This window comes from Lissotriton vulgaris, chromosome 5 (genome assembly GCF_964263255.1).
Source record: "Lissotriton vulgaris chromosome 5, aLisVul1.2, whole genome shotgun sequence".
NCBI lineage: Eukaryota > Metazoa > Chordata > Amphibia > Caudata > Salamandridae > Lissotriton > Lissotriton vulgaris.
The window spans coordinates 116,971,898-116,992,086 of record NC_141693.1 but is presented as its reverse complement, the minus strand read 5'-3'; positions in this window follow the sequence as shown (position 1 = coordinate 116,992,086).

Genomic DNA, 20,189 nt, shown 5'->3' with positions numbered 1-20,189 from the left:
GCAAGTAGAGACTCTTTCTTGCTTCTCACATTCCAAATTTACTAGAGGTAAAAGACTCTTCCCATAAGAATGCAGGAGAACTGTGTGTATGTGGGAGTCCATTGTGCAGCACATTAAAGGAAGACCTACTGGCATTGCAAATGCTTGCTTTACCTTCTTGCTTGGCAAGAAAATACTGGTGTCAACTGACAACCCACTTAACTCTCCCTCCCTCCACCTCTTTATTTAGGGAAGGGTATTGAATGTATTGACTAGGGGGTGGAGAAAAGGAAAGGACCTCTTTTTACCCCGAGAATCACACTCCTTACTCCTGCCCTGTTTCCTCTTAGTCCTGCTCATATGTTAAAAATGTTGTCCCATGATAATACTGACTGTGCTGCAGTCAATGGGCAGAAACTTCATACGCCCACTGCCCACACCTAAACAAAGCTTCAGAGCATGTTCAGCATCTCAGCCATTGTGAGCATACTGAATAGCACTTCCTAGAGATGACTCATGGCATACAGCGTGCTATAGACGTGTACTTACTCAATTATCCTCTTGTGAACTTGCTTGTTTACTTACTGGCTTATGGAAAACACACTCGCCGTATGTCAATCGCTCTCTCTCTTTCACACTCAGAGCGTATCTACAATGAACACTTCACAGCATTGCTTTATTGAACAGAACCAATCATAAATCTCCTTCTTTGTAGGTCGAGCTTTCGAGACCTGTTGTATAAACTTCTTTGTGGGCTTAAAGTCTGCCCACTGCTTTTCAATTGTTTGTTTCAGAGTCCTTTAAAAATCCTTGTTTGCTAGTGGTCAGTCTTTCCTCTTTGTCTCTCTTTTCTCACGTTTGTTCTCCAATGGAGTAGGGACCACATACTGTATCTTTACTCTTTGGTTATTTATCTTTTCATTCGGGAGACAATTTTTTTCTTTCCTGCTCATGTTACACTGTGGGTGCATGTTCAGCGTTCGCACCTGAATTATATTGCATCTTTCCTCCCGCACCCTCCTTCCTCTGTTGTTGCTGCCATCCTTCATGCACCTCCCGCTTCGTTGCTTGTTTTAAATTTTCATTGCAATGCTGTTCTGCCAAGTTTCCGTGGAGCGAATGAGGCATTCTAGCCCTCCCCCTTGTGCCTGTTGCTCCCGTTCCTTACCCATCCCACCACGTTACTTGTTTTCATTTTCAGGCAGTGATATCAATTTCTGTTTGGAGATTGTCATTTCCGCATGTGATTTTTCCACATCCGATACCAAAAACAGCCAGCTGCACACCATAGTGAGTGGGGTCGCAGCTGGCGGGCCAGATGTGAGCGATTGGCTGCCGAGTATAGGGCAGCGCGCATGTTGTTCGGGGGACTCACCCTGTGGTGCGAAATAGAGCACTTTCCTAGCACCTGGGATATTACAGTGTCAGAATTGCTATTCACTGCTATTCCGTGCTCTATCTGCGGCCTAGGGTCATCAGCTTAGCTTGTGCACCCTTTGTGCTCCAAGTAGATTTGCTTTTCAGGGTTACAAGGGTTGTGTTTTTGGGTTCTCTTCTCTCACCCTGCTCTGTACCTCCAATACAGACTTGCTCGAACATCCACTTTTCTAGTTAGCATGAGGGATTGGTTAGTTAACTCTTACCGCTGGCATCTGTTGTGGTCTGCGGATCACGAGTGTGAATCCTTGCAGGGCCAGCTCTCCTTCTCATCCCTAAGGGGTCGGTAACATGACTAGTTATGCACTTGTTATAGTTATGTTTGCAGTGCTTGGCTCTTTTAGCACTGCTTCACACCTTGTCACATGATGCGTCCCATAAAGGCTTCCAAGTAAACACTGCTGCTCATCATCCCTCATATATTCTATCATTCTCCTTCCCTTCACCCCAGGACTCTCTTAATTCTCTCCCTTTACCTCAAGCCTCACAGGTACAACCCTCACCACGAAAGAGCTTTCATCTCTCTCTAGCAAACAGCAGTCACATCACCAGTGCTCTACTGTGATTGAAAAGTGCATTTGTTAGGCACACTTTACCATAATAACCCATCTTTAGGCACTAATGCTGCACCCTTCAGTCAGCCTATCAGCAACCACGCATTAGAAGTATTATTAAGTGGTCTATTGAGGAAGTGAGCATCCTAGTGGGGGCGGTGGGGCAGTTGGCATTTTATTTTGCGATACGCCCATTGTATATGCTCTGACTGTCAATCGTAAAGATAACGGCATAAGAGCGCTGGATATTATGGAGCTCACTCCTGGAATGTCTTTTTCCCCAATTATTCAGCAGCAAGTCATGTTTTATTTAGCATGCATGTTGTAGGCTGAAGCTAGCATCCATCAGTTGGCATATTGTTTGAAGTCTGTTGAGATTCCACAATTGTTATTTTGTGATTTATTCCATATAACCTTTCAGTAGATTGACACTCTGGTGTAAATTCAGTTAGCTAAAAGGTTAACACTTTGAGTTGCACTCCTTCTGTTGACTCCGTCTGAGAAGAACTAAGATTAAGGACGCTGTATTAAATGTGTTAACACTTAAACAACGCCTCCTAGTACAGGCGAGGGCATCTCTTTAATAATCTCTTATAAGATCCCAAAAGCGAGACCTAGTGGCTATGCCAATGCTTCTTTATATTTAAGATGTTTGCTCGCTTTCATGCTCACTCACTCACATTTGCTTACTCTTTTCCTCACTTGTTCACTCGCTCACTTGCACACTTCCTTTTTCAGTGTCTACCCTCTGTGACCATTGTATAGCATCACTTAATTTCACTAAATCACATCTGTAATGGCGTTTGTTTCTGAAGTTTAAGAAATGATGCAACTAAATTATCAATCGCATATGGTGCAAGACTTAATACTATATCAGTATTTGTTCTGTGTGTTTCAGATGCAGGGAGTAAATAATGGTAAATTAAAGCATACTGCATAAGGGACTTCCTTTCATCCCCTAGTAATTGTATAGCAGTCTCCATGTGGATGTTTCTAAGGGTGATGGCAGCTCTGTCCTTCAGAACACTGCCATGCTGCACCCTTTATATGTGGAGAACTAAGAGTAGGCGGTGGTGCATGCACCCTTTTTAGGTCTTGTCTATGCAGTGCATGCTCTGTTTCTCGAGACATGTTGCATCTACTGCATGGGCTTTCAGCACGCCCATCCGTTTTTATTAGTTCCTTCATGTGCATCTTGAAACTCCTTTGTTTCCGTTGGTGAATAGTAAACATTTGTCCCTCCTTTTGCTGTTTTGGTCACACCCTGGAGACTGGCCCTGTTACACGGCTCACTTCACTATCAGCCATATAAGTTTGTTTTGGTGCACTACTTTTTCTTTTGCTGGGGCTTGTTTGGCTTCCCGAACGTGCTCAGCTGAGGGCTGCAACTCATGTCCTTATTGTGTTTTCCATTATGTTTGATTAAAGAAGCTCTTTTTCAGCTAGAGGCTATGGTGTTTTTCATCCTGTAACCTTTTTAATTTCATTAGCTCAAATGTCCAAACCGTAAATAGTATACTTACTTAATGAAAGTGTAGTTTAAGAAGACCTCCGACAGTAGGATTATCCAATTTCCATTGTGCTTTTTACAGTGTGTTTATTTGGATAAGATTAAAGAGGTAAACATGCTGTTAGTGCTCCAATTTATGAAAATGAAAGCCGCTTTAAGTTGCTCGCTTTCAACTTTTGATGTTTTCCTTTAGGTTTCAATCGTTAGTGAAATATAACCAATATCAAGGGATGGCTCCTCGAGCTCTCCAAATGTATTGTTAGGTTACTTAAAAATATATCCTTCAATTAGACAGTGCAACACATCCTCAGCACCACTGCACCGCCTCATCATCAGCGCAGCACCACTTCAGCACCAGTCAGCATCACTCAGCACCACTTCAGCAGCACCACCGCAGCACACCCTGAGCATCACTCAGCAGCACCTGAGCATCACCACAAAACTAGCACAGCATCCCCACAGCATCACTCAGCCCCAGCGCAGCACCACCTCATCACCAATGCACCACCTCAGCACCAGCACAGCATCACCTCACTACCAGAGTAGCACTACCTTAGCATCTGTTCAGCATCAACACCTCAGCATCAGCACAACACCAGCACAGCATCACTCATTGCCACCACTTCATCACTCAGCACCATCTCAGAACGAGTGCAGCATCTCCTAAACACCACCATAGCACTACCTCCACATCAGTACACAACAACAAACTCAGCACCAGCGCATCCCACCACAGCATCAGCGCAGCACCACCTCAGCGTCACCTCAAAGTCACTCAGCACCACCTCAGCACCACTGCAGCACCACCTCAGCACCACCTCAGCATCAGCACAGCTCCGCCCTCTCATCAGTGCACCACTGCAGCACCAAGTCAGCAACAACATTTCAACACCGCCATCCACATCAGTGCACCCCAACTAGCGCAGCGCCATATAAGCACCAGCACAGCCCCACCACTGAAGCAACTCAGCACCAACGCAGCACCACTTCAGCATCAGCCCAGCACCACTTCAGCATCAGTGCAGCACCACCTTAGCATCAGTACAGCACTGCCCCCTCATCAGTGCACCACTGCAGCACAAACTCATCATCAGCACAGCACCAACTCCGCATCAGTGCACTACAAATAGCACAGCTCCGTATAAGCACCAGCGAGCCCTACTCCAGAAGCAACTCAGCATCAACATAGCACCACTTCAGCATCAGCGCAGCACCACCTCAGCATCAGTGCAGCACCACCTCAGCATCTGTTCAGCACTGCCCCCTCATCAGTGCAACACTGCAGCACAAGCTCAGCATCAGCACAGCACCAACTCCGCATCAGTGCACCACAAATAGCACAGTGCCACGTAAGCACCAGTGCAGCCCCACCCCAGTAGCAACTCATTACCAACACAGCACCACTTCAGTATCAGTGCAGAACCACCTGAGCATCACCGCAACATCACCCCAGCACAATACTTACTCAGCATCACTCAGCACCACCTAAGCACCAGCTCATCACCACCTGAACACCAGTGCAGCACCATCACCTCAGCATGACTCAGCAACGCAAGAGCATCACTCAGCACCATCCCAGCATCACTCAGCACCACCTCAGCATCCACACAGCACAACCTGAGCATTACCACAGCACCACCTCAGCATCAGCACAGCACCATCTCAGCATCAGCACAGCACCATCTCAGCATCAGCACAGCACCACCTCCTCATCAGTGCACCACCACCACAGGAAACACCAAATCAGCTTCAGTGCAGTATCACCTCAGCACCAGCGCAGCGTCACCTCAACATCAGCACAGCACCACCTCAGCATCAGCACAGCACCATCTCAGCATCAGCACAGCATCCTTTCCACATCAGTGCACCACCACCAGCACAGCCCCACTTTAGCACAAGTGCAGTCCCACCTCAGCAGCAACTCAGCACCAATTCAGCACCACTTCAGCATCAGCGCAAAGCCACTTCAGTACAGCACTTACTCTGCACCACTCAGCACTACCTAAGCACCAACTCAGCACCATCTGAGCACAGCACCACTACTTCAGTATGACTCAGCACCACCTCAGCACCAACGCAACAACTCCTGAGCATCACTCAACACCACCACAACACAACCTCAGCATCAACACAGCACCGGCTCTGCATCATTGCAGCACCAACTCAGCAGCAGCGTAGCGTCACCACAGTATCAGTGCAGCACCACATCAGCACCAGCACTACCTCCTCATCAGCAACTCAGCACCAACGCAGCATCACCTCCTCACCAGCGCTGCACCAACTCAGCATCACTCAGCACAATCTGAGCACCAGCACAGCACCGCCTTAGCATCACCAAAGCATCACTCAGCCCCACCTGAGCATCACTCAGTACCACCTCAGTATCACTTAGCACCACCCAAGCACTAGTGCTGCACCACCTCAGCATCAGCGCAGCACCACTTCAGCATCAGCACATCACCATCTCAGAATCAGCGGGGCACCACCTCAGCATCATTACAGCAGCATCTCAGCATCAGCACAGCACCACCCCCTCATCAGTACACCACAACCAGTGCAGCACCAATTCAGCATCCGTGCAGCACCACCTCAGCACCAGTGCAGAAACACTGCAGCACCAATGCAGCACCAATGCAGCCCCACCTCAACATCACCACAGCACCACCTCTGCATTAGTGCACACCACAATGCAACACCACCTCAGCAGCAACTCAGCACCTGCACAGCACAAACTTCAGAAGCAACTCAGCACCTGCACAGCACAAACTTCAGCATCAGTGGAGCACCACTGCAGCTATGGCTCAGCATCACCTCAGCACAGCACCAACTCAGAATCCCTCCGCACCACCTGAGCACAAGCTCAGCACCCTTTAAGCACTACCACCTCACTATGACTTAGCAGCACCACAGTGTCACTAAGCACCAGCACAGAATCACTCAGCATCACCACAGCATCACTCAGCACCACATCAGCACCAGTGCAGCATTTCGTTGGCATCATTCAACACCACCACAGCACCACCTCGGCATCAGCACAGCACCAACTCAGCACCAGTACAGCCCACCACAGCACCGGTACAGCACCAGTGCAGTACCACCTCAGCAACAATTCAGCACCAACGCAGTACCACTTCAGCATTAGCACAGCACTGCCGCAGCACCAGTGCAGCATCAGCTCGCACTAGTGGAGCAACAACTCAGCATCATGCAGCACAACCTGAGCACGAGCACAGCACCATCTAAGCACCACCAAAGCGTCACTCAGCACCACCTGAGTATCACTCAGCACCACCTGAACACCACCACCACTCAGCATCAACTTAACACCAGCGCAGCACCACCTCAACATCAACACAGTACCATCTCTGCATCAGTGCACACAACCAGTGGAGCGTCACCTCACCACCAGCGCAGCCTCACCTTAGCAGCAACTCAGTGCCAACGCACCACCACTTCAGCATCAGGACAACTTCACCTCAGCACAGCACCAACTCAGCATCACCCATCACCACCTGAGCACCAGCGGAGCACAGGAAACAGACTTCACAAGCGTTGCTGTTTCAACACAAGCGGAACAGCGCTTGCCTGAACCACACATATGCCTTAACCACGCATGTTCCTTAACCATGCATATGCATGGTAAGGGCAGTCACTGGTCTAGATGGGAGGAGCAGGAGGGATCGGGAGAGAAAACACTGGGACGCGACCTGGTTAGTGGAGCTGGGAACGGGTTTGTGGGGGGGGGGGAATAGTTTTTAAGGCTGGTGCCGGTTTTAGGGCTCAGGGGGCTTTGAGGTCAGTTTAAGGGCTGGCGATTGGGTTTTAGGGCTTAGGGCGGGGGAGTGAGTTTCAGGGGTGGGGGTCAGTTTTAAGGCTCATGATGGGGGCTGGGGTCGAGGTAGTCCTTTGGCAGGGGGCAGGATCTTACGGATCAGGGAAGGGGAAGGAGACGTTTTTAGGGCTGGAGGTCAGTGTGGGGAGTCGGGTAGTTTTAAAAGCTGGGGCGGGGCTGATTGCAGTGCAGGGGTATCAGTTGTAAGGGTGGATGGCGAGGGGGATGGGGTGTGCACTTTACCACACATATTCCTTTAGCAGACATGCCTTTACAATGAAATTTGTTGTAAAGGCATGCATGATAAAGGCATGCGCTGCAAAGAGACGGTCGTGGTTCAGACAGCATTTTTTAGGCATGCATGGTTATATCATACAAACGCACCACACCACCGCCTCAGCATCACTCAGTACCAGCACAGCATCACTCAGCAGCACCACAACATCACTCAGCAGCACCTCAGTATCACTCAGCACCACCTGAGTACATCACCACCTGAGCACAACCACAGAACCACCTCATCATCAGCACAGCACTATCTCAGCATCAGCACAGAGCCATCTGAGCATCAGCACAGCACCATCTTAGCACCAGCGCAGCATCACCTCAACACCAGCGCATCAGCACTTTCAGCACCAGCGCAGCACCACTTCAACAATAGCACAGTAGCATCTTAGCACAGCAACACCTCTTCACTTCTGTACATATTTCAGGCGTGCAAGATGAACAACCATTGGCAAAGTCAATAAGTTTTGCCTATGTTAGATCTACTCTCTATGTAAATGTTGTTTTGGCCATGTTGTACAGCAGAGTGGCAGCTTTGCAGCATGGTTGAAAGTAAAAAAATACAAGTGCTGACCCGAGAGAGGAGTGCACGTGGGTGGGGCAAGCAACAGCAGCAGAGAAGTGGGGTGAGGATTTGGAGCAAGCTACAACAGGGAAGGAGGGTGAGGGGACAGGGAAAGCAACGATGGGGCAGTGGGTTGAGGACAAGCAAAACAAAAGAAAGCAGAAGTGCATGGGAGGAATAGTAGCAAGCAACACCAATGGAATTTGAGAGGGGGTGGGTGTGATGGAGCAAGCAATACCAATAACATGCAGGAGGGAAAGGAGCAAGCAACCACAGAGTGCAGGAGGGAGTTAGAGGCTTGAGGGCATGCAACAACAATGGAATGCACTGGGCGAGGGACAGGGGCAAGACATAGTGCAATGCAGAAGGGGTTGGGATGGGCCAGATGCAATCAACAACGCAGGACCAGGTGGAGGAGAGACAGACTTCAAACACATGCATTCTTATGGAGTGCTGCAACTAAAATCAGACAAAGGGTACTTCCAAAAGCACAGGAGCAGCAGAAGGACACTTGGTGCCTAAAAGAAGCAGTACTTGGTTCATGCTCCAGGGAAGGGATATTCACATGAAGATGAAGTGAAGTCAGCACACACTGACCAATGAGAAGAAAGGAAATGAGCGTGGCAGTGAAGTTATGAAATGGTAATTGATGAGCAGGCTCCAAGTCCCCTATAAGCTAACAAAATGGCAGTGAAGTTATGAAATGGTAATTGATGAGCAGGCTCCAAGTCCCCTATAAGCTAACAAAATGCCTTGCAAACGATAGCACATGCACTGTCTCAGGTGAGACCTGAAAAATTGGGTACAGGCCTGTTATGAGCTGTTTCCATAGATCAATGTTGATGTATTATTATGTTATTCACATATGCATATGTCAGAGTCATGTCATTCAGGCAATTTCAGCAGTTTGAGGGTGGGTGGATTTCCAAATCGGACCCTGCGAAAGGTTGCAACATTCACCCTCGTAGTCTGGAGGCTTGGGAGGGGGGAAAGTAGCACATAGTGAAGCAGGTGGCTATGTAGCTAGTGTATCACATCACCGCAGTTGGAAATCACTTTTCGACGAAGGAAAGCCAACCACCTGCTCTGGTGCAAGGATCGAGAGGGTGTGCTTGTCGCAGGAGAGCAGGCTGTGTGAAGGGGCAAACAAATGGACAGAGGAAGTAGGAAAGAAATAATTGATCAAAGAGTTCAAGAAGTTGGGCCTGGTCCACGCGCTGGAAGACCAGTCAATCAAGAAAACATTTGAAGAAAACAGCAGGTCTGGGAGCACACCGCTGACCTATCAAGCAAGGGTCGCCCCTGGCAACACTACTACGAGGCAAACTACCAGAGACTGCATTACCCAGAATGCCAGGGGCGACCCTTGCTTGATAGGTCAGCGGTGTGCTCCCAGACCTGCTGTTTTCTTCAAATGGACTCCCATGAGTCATGGAGCTGACGAGCTCGTGGTTGATGCCCTGCGCGCCAGTGAGCGGTACCAGACCTGAGATGATTTCGGCAACCTATCCAGCAAACCCCTAAAACTAGTCTGTAATCTCTACTGACGAAGGTTAATGAACCTGAAACACCGGTGACTAGAGATCAGCACATTTGCGCCAACCTTGGCGGAACACTCGATTACACTACTACGAGGCAAACTACCAGAGACTGCATTACCCAGAATGCCAGGGGCGACCCTTGCTTGATAGGTCAGCGGTGTGCTCCCAGACCTGCTGTTTTCTTCAAATGGACTCCTGTGAGTCATGGAGCTGACAAGCTCGTGGTTGATGCCCTGCGCGCCAGTGAGCGGTACCAGACCTGAGATGATTTCGGCAACCTATCCAGCATACCCCTAAAACTAGTCTGTAATCTCTACTGACGAAGGTTAATGAACCTGAAACACCGGTGTCTAGAGATCAGCACATTTGTGCCAACCTTGGCGGAACACTCGATAACACTACTACGAGGCAAACTACCAGAGACTGCATTACCCAGAATGCCAGGGGCGACCCTTGCTTGATAGGTAAGCGGTGTGCTCCCAGACCTGCTGTTTTCTTCAATCAAGAAAACATTGGATGGACTGCTTGAGAATAGAGTAGTAAGGTTGGGATTATGTTGATGTTCAAACGGAAAGAGGCGGGAAATTTTGGGGTGAGATGTGTTTAGGGGTGGCAGGAAGGGTTATGATTACAATGTTAGATTGTTGTGTAGGGAATATTAATTTGGGAGGCTCAGTGGGAGGAGATAAGTGTTGACCAGCTTTCTCCCCTATAAATCAACCTTTTGCGCATTCATAGACAGGAATGTCATAGTGATTTTGCTCGCTTACGGCTCTTGAGGTCCTCTGCTTATGTGACTCTGGCTGAGCGTGTGAACACGTACTAACAAATTTGTGTAAATGGGTATGCTCAAATGTTAGTTAAAAGCGCCATTTTTGTCTAGGCTCCAACTACCATTGTGTCACAATCCATGTGGGTAAGGGAAAATACTTTATAGATGTGGCCTAGAGACAACTGTATCTTTCTCTTCAACCTTATATTTTCAAAAAAAAACATAATAAAAATGCTTACATATGCATCTGCATACAGGTGCACTCAGTCAGCCCTGTACATCATTTGGAATGTACAAGTGCCATACACAATTAGCTTCCACCCAACCCAGAATTCAGAATTGGTAAACCATCTTAATCCATTGGCCATCTTGCACTGTGCAATAGCATATTGCCTGATCACATATGGACAGCCATCTAAACCGGAGTGTGCCTCAGTGCTAGGGATGGTCTTACTGCTCTGCTGGGCCACTTCTTTGTCTTTCTTTTTTTTTTTTATTTATGTTTCAGAATTTTTTTTAGTATATTGCATAAAAAAATTTAAGGCAGTAACTGTAAAAAATAATCATTTCTGAGGCTAGCTAGATCTGTCGGCGTTGCCAAAGCTTGGTTTAATTAGCAGAGTCAAAAAAAGAAAGATTGGACCACAGATATATGTGTGCTTCAAGCTGATGTCAGCATAAGAGACCACACACAGACTAAGGGATTTTGCGGCAAATGAGGTACTGAACGAATCAGAGTGAGACATGAAAGACTACTTTCAGGAAAGTTTGGCGAATTCTGATAGCTGGTGCAAGAAGAATCTAATATTTTAAGAAAACCTCAGTTCTGTAGTTTGCTCATAATTTTTATTACCACAAAACAAGCATTGCCCTATGTTGATGAAAAGTAGAAAGAAAGTCAGAGAAGAATAGAAGAGATGGAGGAAGAGAAAGTAGAGATGAGGAGTGGAACCAGGGATGGAAAAGAATCCACAAGTGGGAGATAAAGAGATTTGAAATGTAGGGCGGCAGAAGAAACATACATGAGGTTGAAGCGAAACTAGGCAGCCTTGATATTATTCAACTCCGGCATTTAGAGGCACAGGCGGTGGCATCGTAAGAAAAACGTTGGCCTCCTGTACTTATGTGTTATAAAAATTAAGCACTGGAGACTAGGGGGAGCCAGCAAAGCCATCAGTGTAAAGCAGAAGAATAGGACAAAAGGGCATCCATGGCCCATTCGAGTGGTTAAACCAGAAACAAGGAAAGCGAGTGGTGCATAGAGATGATACGAGGAACCTCAGCAGAGATGCAACTGAGCGGCTACCAGAGATCGACTGCCATGGGTTTTAACACCCCTTAGTGCTTGATGCCACCACACTTGATGGTTATTATGTTTTCTTTGGGTGGTTCACTCCTAGATATAATACATTGTATGATTTCTAGCCAATATGATTTCTTGCCATAAATCAGTTCAATACCTGGATCAATCAGGCCACACTTGAGCTAGCGCCCGTAAAAGCTATCTCCCAGAATCGAGCCTCCCCCAGTGCTCCCTGGTTCTCGGATGAACTCAAAAAACAGAAACAATTAAATAAACAAAGAGAAAGACTTTGGCGGAAGCACTATGACCCAGAAAGTAAATCATTATATAAAGACTCACCTGCCCGGTACAAACAGATGATCGCAGAGGCGAAAAGAGCCTATTATGCCGCACAAATTGAGACTGCCAAAAACTCGTGCAAAGAGTTATTCGACATCACTAAACGCTTGTCGGGTGGCACGCACGACCTCACACCACCTCCCTCACAACATCTTTGCGACGCCTTATCTGATTTTTTCTTCAAAAAAGTTAACGACATCTATCAGGCTTTTTCTCTAAACACGGACTCTACACCACTATCCTTGTCCTCCACCTCACGGGATAACACATTGACCCGCTTTGTCGAGCTCACTATGGATCAGACAAGGAGTATTATTTCAAGAATCAAATCAGGTTCTGCATTAGACCCGTGTCCGCTCAAAGTTCTTATGCCAGTTATGGACACGTTGATACCGGTTATTACTCATGTTTGCAACACTATGTTTAGCTCCGGAATTTTCCCGGCTTCTCTGAAACATACGTTGGTCAAACCCCTCTTAAAGAAAGCTAATTTGAATAAAGATGACCTGAAAAACTATCGTCCGATAGCCAGTCTTCCTTTCCTGGCTAAGGTAATAGAAAAAGCCATGAATCAGCAACTGTCGGAATTTGTGGAGCAGCACCAGTTGCTCGACAACACCCAGTTCGGATTCCGCAAATGTCATGGCACGGAAACTGCCCTTCTAAAGGCTGCGGATGACATCAGAGCCATACGAGACCAGGGGGGGACAGCACTCCTGGTACTGCTGGATCTTTCGGCGGCCTTCGACACGGTCGACCACAAGATCTTAGTCGACCGTGTCGAACGACTGGGGGTCCAGAAAACTGCTCTGGACCTGCTTGTATCGTTTCTGGCCAATAGATCACAAGCAGTATCTCTAGGACCCTACCAATCATCGAAGGTGTCTCTGCCGTGTGGGGTCCCTCAAGGCTCATCACTGAGTCCGACACTATTTAATATCTACGTGTCGGACCTTGCAAATGTCATCAAAGCATATGGGATGAGCCTGACCTCCTACGCCGATGACACCCAATTGGTACTGGCTATCAAAGGGGACGGGGAGGAAGTGGCCAATCGATTCACGAGAGGAATGACGGCAATAGGTGACTGGATGGCCACGAATTGTCTGAAACTCAATTCAGAAAAAACTGAAGTGGTCATCTTCGGTCACCTCTCCCCGGGCTGGTCACCTGTCTGGTGGCCACCATCTTTCGGTCCCCGCCGAGTCCAGCTAGCAAAGTGAGAAATCTAGGCGTCATCTTCGATGCTGGCCTCAATTTTATGGCACATGCGAATAAAACTGCGGCTTCAGCTCATATGAAATTGAGAATGATTAGGAAAATATTATCTTTCCTACCGAACACGGCCGGGAAAACACTGGTCAGCTCACTAGTCCTGTCCTCCTTGGACTATTGTAACGCTCTATTCTTAAATGCCCAAGTCCGAGTGACAAATAAGATGCAGTCAATCCAAAATGCAGCCGCACGAATGCTGGCTGGGATCCCCAAGTTCGCACCAGTTACAAACATCATTAGGGATCTCCATTGGCTCCCGATACGCAGCCGTATCAAATTCAAATCGCTGTGTATTGTTTACAAGTCACTCAATAATCAAGGTCCCCACTTTCTCAAACAGAATCTTCTCCATCATGTCCCAACCCGATCTCTTCGTTCCTCTATTCAGAACCTCTTGGCTGTGCCTCGCACTAGAACAGTCACCTGGGGCGACAGGCGTTTCCTGGTTGCCGCCCCTAGACTCTGGAACACCCTTCCTGCACATATCCGAGCAAGTCCCTCCCTGTTCACATTCCGCAAACAGCTAAAGACGTGGTTATTTGACCAATAGCCTTGTATATCTTCTTTACCCCAGTTGCTGATCCATCCCTTAATTAGCGCCGAGACGCCCACGGGTATTCGCCGCGCTCTACAAATGTCAATAAATAAATAAATAAATAAATATGAAACTGTATATTTTATCATGCTACCATTGTGCTGGGATTCCAGGTACTCAGCACAGGTTCACTATATTGCTTTTCTAAATTGTAGTACTAACTGCGGGATGTTACGGGTTCCCTAATTTTACACAATTTAAATCTGTGTCAATTTGTAATGTATCACAGGCCCAGATTCACAGAACTAACTTAAGACTAAATCCTAAACTTACTACCATTTTGGTATTCTCAGCAGGCACTTACTCATTTTGGTATTCAAAGAAGGCACTTACTTACTCATTTTGTGTTACTTACGCATTTTGTGTAACTTACTCATTTTGTATAATTTACACATTTTGTGTAACTTACTCATTTTGTGTAACTTACACATTTTGGTATTCACAGAAGGCACTTACTCATTGATTAGTAAGTGCCTTCTGTGAATACCAAAATGGTAGTAAGTTTAGAATTTTGTCTTAAGTGAATCGGGCCCACCCTGCGCAAATTCTCAATAAAAACAAGTTTAAAAAAAAACCAAGAGATCCCCATGTGGGCTATCAGCATATTTGTGAAGGTTGTACACTAGCACTGGGGCGGGGGGAGAACATTGGCCTACTAACAGTTCAGCCATATATATTTGAGGCAAGTATGCCAGAAAGGGGTGCTGCCTGGGAGAGGACATTATAAGGTGGCGGGAGGGTGGACAGGTGCTGGCAGTTGAGTCATATGCATTTAAGGGCAGAAACTGACTGAGGAACAGTAGGGCACGTGATCAAGGGCATAGAATAGGAGTTTCAGGATTGAGGACGTAGAACAAAGATGGATAGAACTTAGGTGAGGAACACTTGTGGCTTAGAAGGGAGACAGCAAGGCAGAGAAGCTTTGAGTAGAGTAGAGTCAAGCAACTGATTACTACTGTGTCGTACTGGCCATTCCCTAACATGGGCTTTACCCTCTGGGTGACATCTATGAAGACAATGAGTAGACTGGTTGCAAACCCAGTATCCACGAGTCAGGTGACCTCATGACACGCAATGGGGAAGAGTGAACTTTACATCAAAACCACCCTCAAGTCAATTGGAAGTCAACATCATCTGGCCAGACTGGGTCCGGCCGAAACAGGAACCTGCACTTTTCAGAGAGTAAAAGCAAAACTCGTGCTGACTTACAAAATGCAACTTCCCCAAAACTAACCATCAACCAGATGTACGTGTTCCATATTTAGAAAACAGCACTCACCGTGACCAGGCACTGGTGGTCTGTAACCTCTTTGCAAAGCCGAGGCAGCCTCAGCAACATTTACCCACATCCCTGAGTCCTACAATGCCTACCTTGGTGACAACTAGATTAGGGATGTCCCACATAGGTCCATGAAGGCAGGATCAGTGCTACGTTTTCATAAAGTTCATATCGGATATAGCTGCGTAGAATGGACACAATTCACAAACCAGTTTGTGAATCTGTAGAATGGTATGGTAAGCTTACATGTTCAGCATGCATCAAATAGATATTCTCAAAGCCAGAATGGGAAACAGGCGTTTGTCTCAGTTTGGCTTTGGTGTGTGCCATTTTCTCCCATGTGTGCTTAATGTTCCCCAAAAGAAAACATACTACATTGTTAAAGGTATGGTGCGGGTAAGGAGATGGACACAAAAGTGGGAAACATCTCCTTTAAAATGTGAGTGGCAAGTGGAAAATCAAGCAGAGGGACTTGGAGGGCAATAAATCACCCTAACACACCTACAGCATTTGGAGTCAGGCCTAACTCAAAAATGTCAAATACTGCTGCAATAGTACTAAGGCCAACCAGGCTGGAAATTAAACCCGCCCAGTTTGTCAGACACCACACACTGGATCACTTATTGGAACTACTATAGAAACATTTACAAATCAATGGAGGCAGGGAATAAAACAACCAGGACAAAGGGAAATAAAAGGGGGGTGATTGGTAAAAGACTACCACACCCACAGGCAGGACAATAACAACACGATCACTCAGGAACACTTTCAGTATAAAATAAGGATGAAAATTCAACAGCACAATAACTGGAAACTTATATGTCAACAAAACACATAAACAAATGTACTCGACAATAGGAAGATTAACCGAAAAGCATAGCAACACGGGTTGCACTACAGCGATATTAATACATTCTAACAGAAAAGTAGAAAAAAATAGATTTTAAAAATGTAGACAAAACTGCCAGTCCAAGGGGAATGCACGTTGACAACATCTGGTCATGCCTACTCAAGCAGTCGTTCATTCACTTTCCAGCCAATAATAGGCAGGCCAGCACCTTGCGCGAGCCAGCCACAGGCCCTAAAAGGTTTGTTTCGTTTTTCCCATTTGACATGTGTAGAATAAGGCACTTACCATTACACCCATTCAAACATATACTCTGTGTAGCTTTCCACACAATGTTAATCAGTGGATATGACAGGTAGAACGTGATGGACAGTATTCCTGAGGGAATTCCGCCATTAAATGGTGCCTTTACGGTCTTACTTATAGTGAAAAAAATAATAATAAATACATTAAATACATGCTACAGTCATATGTTGGTGGACTGCGAGGCGATCTAGGGCTCAGAAGAGGGTAACCATTCAGTCATTTTAGCCACATCCTGTTTTGAAAACAAAAGCTAAGGCAAAGTGAAGGACTGGGTTCTTTTGGACCCAGCGGTGCCAGGGCACAACACCTGAAACCTTCGTGGGTAACCTGCTCCGGCGTACAAGTCACAGAGACACGGGACACTTCCTTTGACGTCAAAGATTCAAGGGTTTATTTGCTGCAGGGAACACAGAAATCACAGGAAGTACATCGAGTGTAGTTCGGGGAGACTGCTTCAAATTGGTTCTGTGGATCGCTCCTTTTATACAGTTTTTACCCATAGGATAACATGATACACAAAAGTTTACAACCCGGTTCCCACAATTATCCCCCAGAGGGGTCGCTTTGGTCACTTCGAAACACACAAGGTCCGGAACATAAGTGCGGAAACATTTGGTGGTTCCCAACTGTAAAAACCCATCTTCCCACCATTAGTAAATTCCAATCAGCAGTAAAACAGATCGAAAATAGGAACGAAGACAGGTGCAGAGGAAGACGGAGACAGTGGGGAGATCGAAATGGGTGTAAAAGGGGAGGTATCGGGAAACACGAGATACAGGCATCAAAGGGACGTGCCTAATGAGATGCACGGCTGAGACAATAAGTCCGTGCGGCAGGATGAGTCTCGAGCGGCGCCATCTGCCTTACAGCAGCAACCCCTTCGTCATAAAGACACTTACAAAGAACATGTGTCTTCCGCAAATATCTTGGGAGTCCCAGGGTCGCGAAGCGGACAGCGTCCGTTCGCTGGCTACTTGAGGGCAAGAGACAAAATGGATGCCGTATCTAAGATGGAACCCGTGGGTACAGATGGAAAACCCACATAACAAACGAATGGTTTAAGTTAGCACAGCGAAACTGTGCACACTTACTAAACTCGTCATTTGCGGTTCATAGATACCAGACTCGACCATATTCGTGCGAGTCGAAAACACCACTTACAATCGTCACGGAACCTCAGACGCTCCTTTTGCCCTCATGTAGGCAAGCACTAGTCGGAATCATACTCGATATTCATCAGACCATCGAGATGTTGCTGTAGCATAGCTCTGTCCAACCGAGTCCCCTTGGTAACAGATGGTTGTCTCATACACGTTGTAGCACAGAGGCCACATAAGGCAGGACCACACTGCACACAAAGGCAACACGTGAACAGGAACACTACCACAACCCCAACAATCATCAGAATTTTCCAACCCCAAGTCGACATCAGGCCCCATAACCATCCAAGTAGCGTCCAATCCCCTACATCCACGTGTATGGATTCGGAGATCTTATGCAACCTCGAGATGGCTTGATAGACAGTAGGAGCATTATCTGGAATGAAAATGCAGCAGCTCGAATGGATCACCTTACATACCCCACCGCGATCTGCTAAGATGACATCTAAAACCATACGGTTTTGTAACGTCATAAGTCTCTCCGCCTGAAGTTCTGTGGTGATATTACCAAGGGCACTGGCAGTAATATTAGCTGTCGATTCTACCACTCGAGTCAACTGTCTCAGGTTCCTACTGTTAACCATAGGTCCCCAAAACGGGAGGAAACCCTTGAAAAAGTCTCCTGCCTCTTGACCGGCAGTGTCTTCTTCGCTAATTACGCCTCGTGCAACTCTAGTCTTATGATAATCGGCATCTACAGTGAACGTCGGAGGCAACAGATTTGCAATAAAACATGTGCCCATGAAGTCTGCGGGCAACCATGTATAGGCACGATCATAACAGATAAAGTATGTACCCTTGGCGGCCAGAAACACAGGGGACGAGAACATCGGCAGAATGTAGTTTTCAGTGCAAGCACTTGCTCCAAGTCGGGCTTGCGATCTTCGGCCACGACCCATAAGACAAAAATTACCAGTGTGGGGTACGACCCATATTGGAGGCTTCTCACTAGTGAACACACTATATTCACCTCTACTTAGGACCTTATAGGCTTGTACCTCTTCTTCAGGGATTAGCGAAGGATCATAGATCTCACTATCTAAGTCCTCTATGGCTATCGATAAAGGCTTCTGATACGAGGTAGGACCAGAGTAGGGGGAACGTGGTTCTCGAATGGGGTGGAAACCCAGTGCGCTTCGAAACATTGTTTGGAATGCTCGAGCTGACCCTTGGGAACTATACGGTAACACCAGATATGGGATTCCCTTATCCGTAGTATGTGGCATCAACCCACACACCCAACAATTAGTAGTGTTAACCACTAACTGATGCTGATGGAGGAGCTGAATAAAGGAATTGTTGCGGAATTCTACACGTCTAGCCTGCTCGTGTTCCGGTAACATGTGAAAAGAATGGGGAGAAGCAGTAGAGGTAAGGTTAGGGTAAGGAGTAGGAGTAGGTGTAGCAGGTAAGAAGTAAGACATCGTGTAATACACCCCACCCGCCAATAATGCAGAAGCAGTCAAAAACAATACAAACAGTTGGAATATAAAACATTTGGTACGACTGAGTTGCTGCAGCTTGAATCTATAGACTTGAGCCCCTTCCAAATCATTCAGCTTCGAGAATGCCATTCCCTATGACCGTCCGCAACGTTTCTTGACGCACTTCGTTCTGTGCAGCAATAGTCAATCCCCAGGAGTTCCTAGGAACCGACGGCCTTTAACCTAGCGTCAAGACCTACTATCCAGAAGGAAGTACGCGCGCGGCCCTACGGCCTTCAATACACAATATGTATAAACAAGCACAAAGTCTCTCGGCTGTGGAAGTAAAAAAAAAATACAAGGAAGGAAACTCAATATATATATATATATATACAAATCACAGTGATACGAATGTTCAAAACTGATCACGGGAAACGAGGATATTGTAGTTGTCAATTTCAGCAAAGCAAGAAAAATTTTATTTGTCCTTAGTGCGAGATCGCAAAGAATATCGATGTTTCCCGGGACGTGTCTGCTCGTCGAACAAAGGATCCGTTGAAGAGACAGCGTCCTGCTGATCAGTTGATTGTTCTGGTCTTGAGTCTTTTGCAGACAAATGTTCAACAGTGGCTTTCTGCTGCGCCGAGGATTCTCCAACAGGCTGTGCGTCGCTGAAAGGCACAAACGCCGGCAATGTTTCTGTTTCTGTTGACGCAATGCCTTTCCTTACCCACGGGTCTGCCGGCAAAGGAATAGGGACTCGCTTACAATGGGTAGCATGTACCCAATTTTTCCGCCCCTCTAGACGAACGGCAGTCCTCGTGGCCAGGAGCACCTGGTAAGGTCCGGTAAATCTCGGGTCCAGATTATTCTTGCGTGAGAAGTTGCGTGTTACCACCCAGTCTCCGGGCTGGAGCTGGTGGCCTGGACCCTCCGTCTGCGTCGGCAATGCGTCGTAAACCTGTTGGTGAATTAACCTCAGTTTAGCAGTCAAGTCATGTAAATAGTCAATCAACATTGGATACTCAAGATCAGAAAATATTCCTGGCCTAGGAACCCCCCACACATTCGCAGGACGGCCGAACACTATCTCATAGGGACTAAGCCCTACTCGGGAGTGTACAGTCGCCCTAGTTGACAGTAATGCTAGAGGCAAAGCGTCAGGCCACGAAAGTCCAGTCGTAGC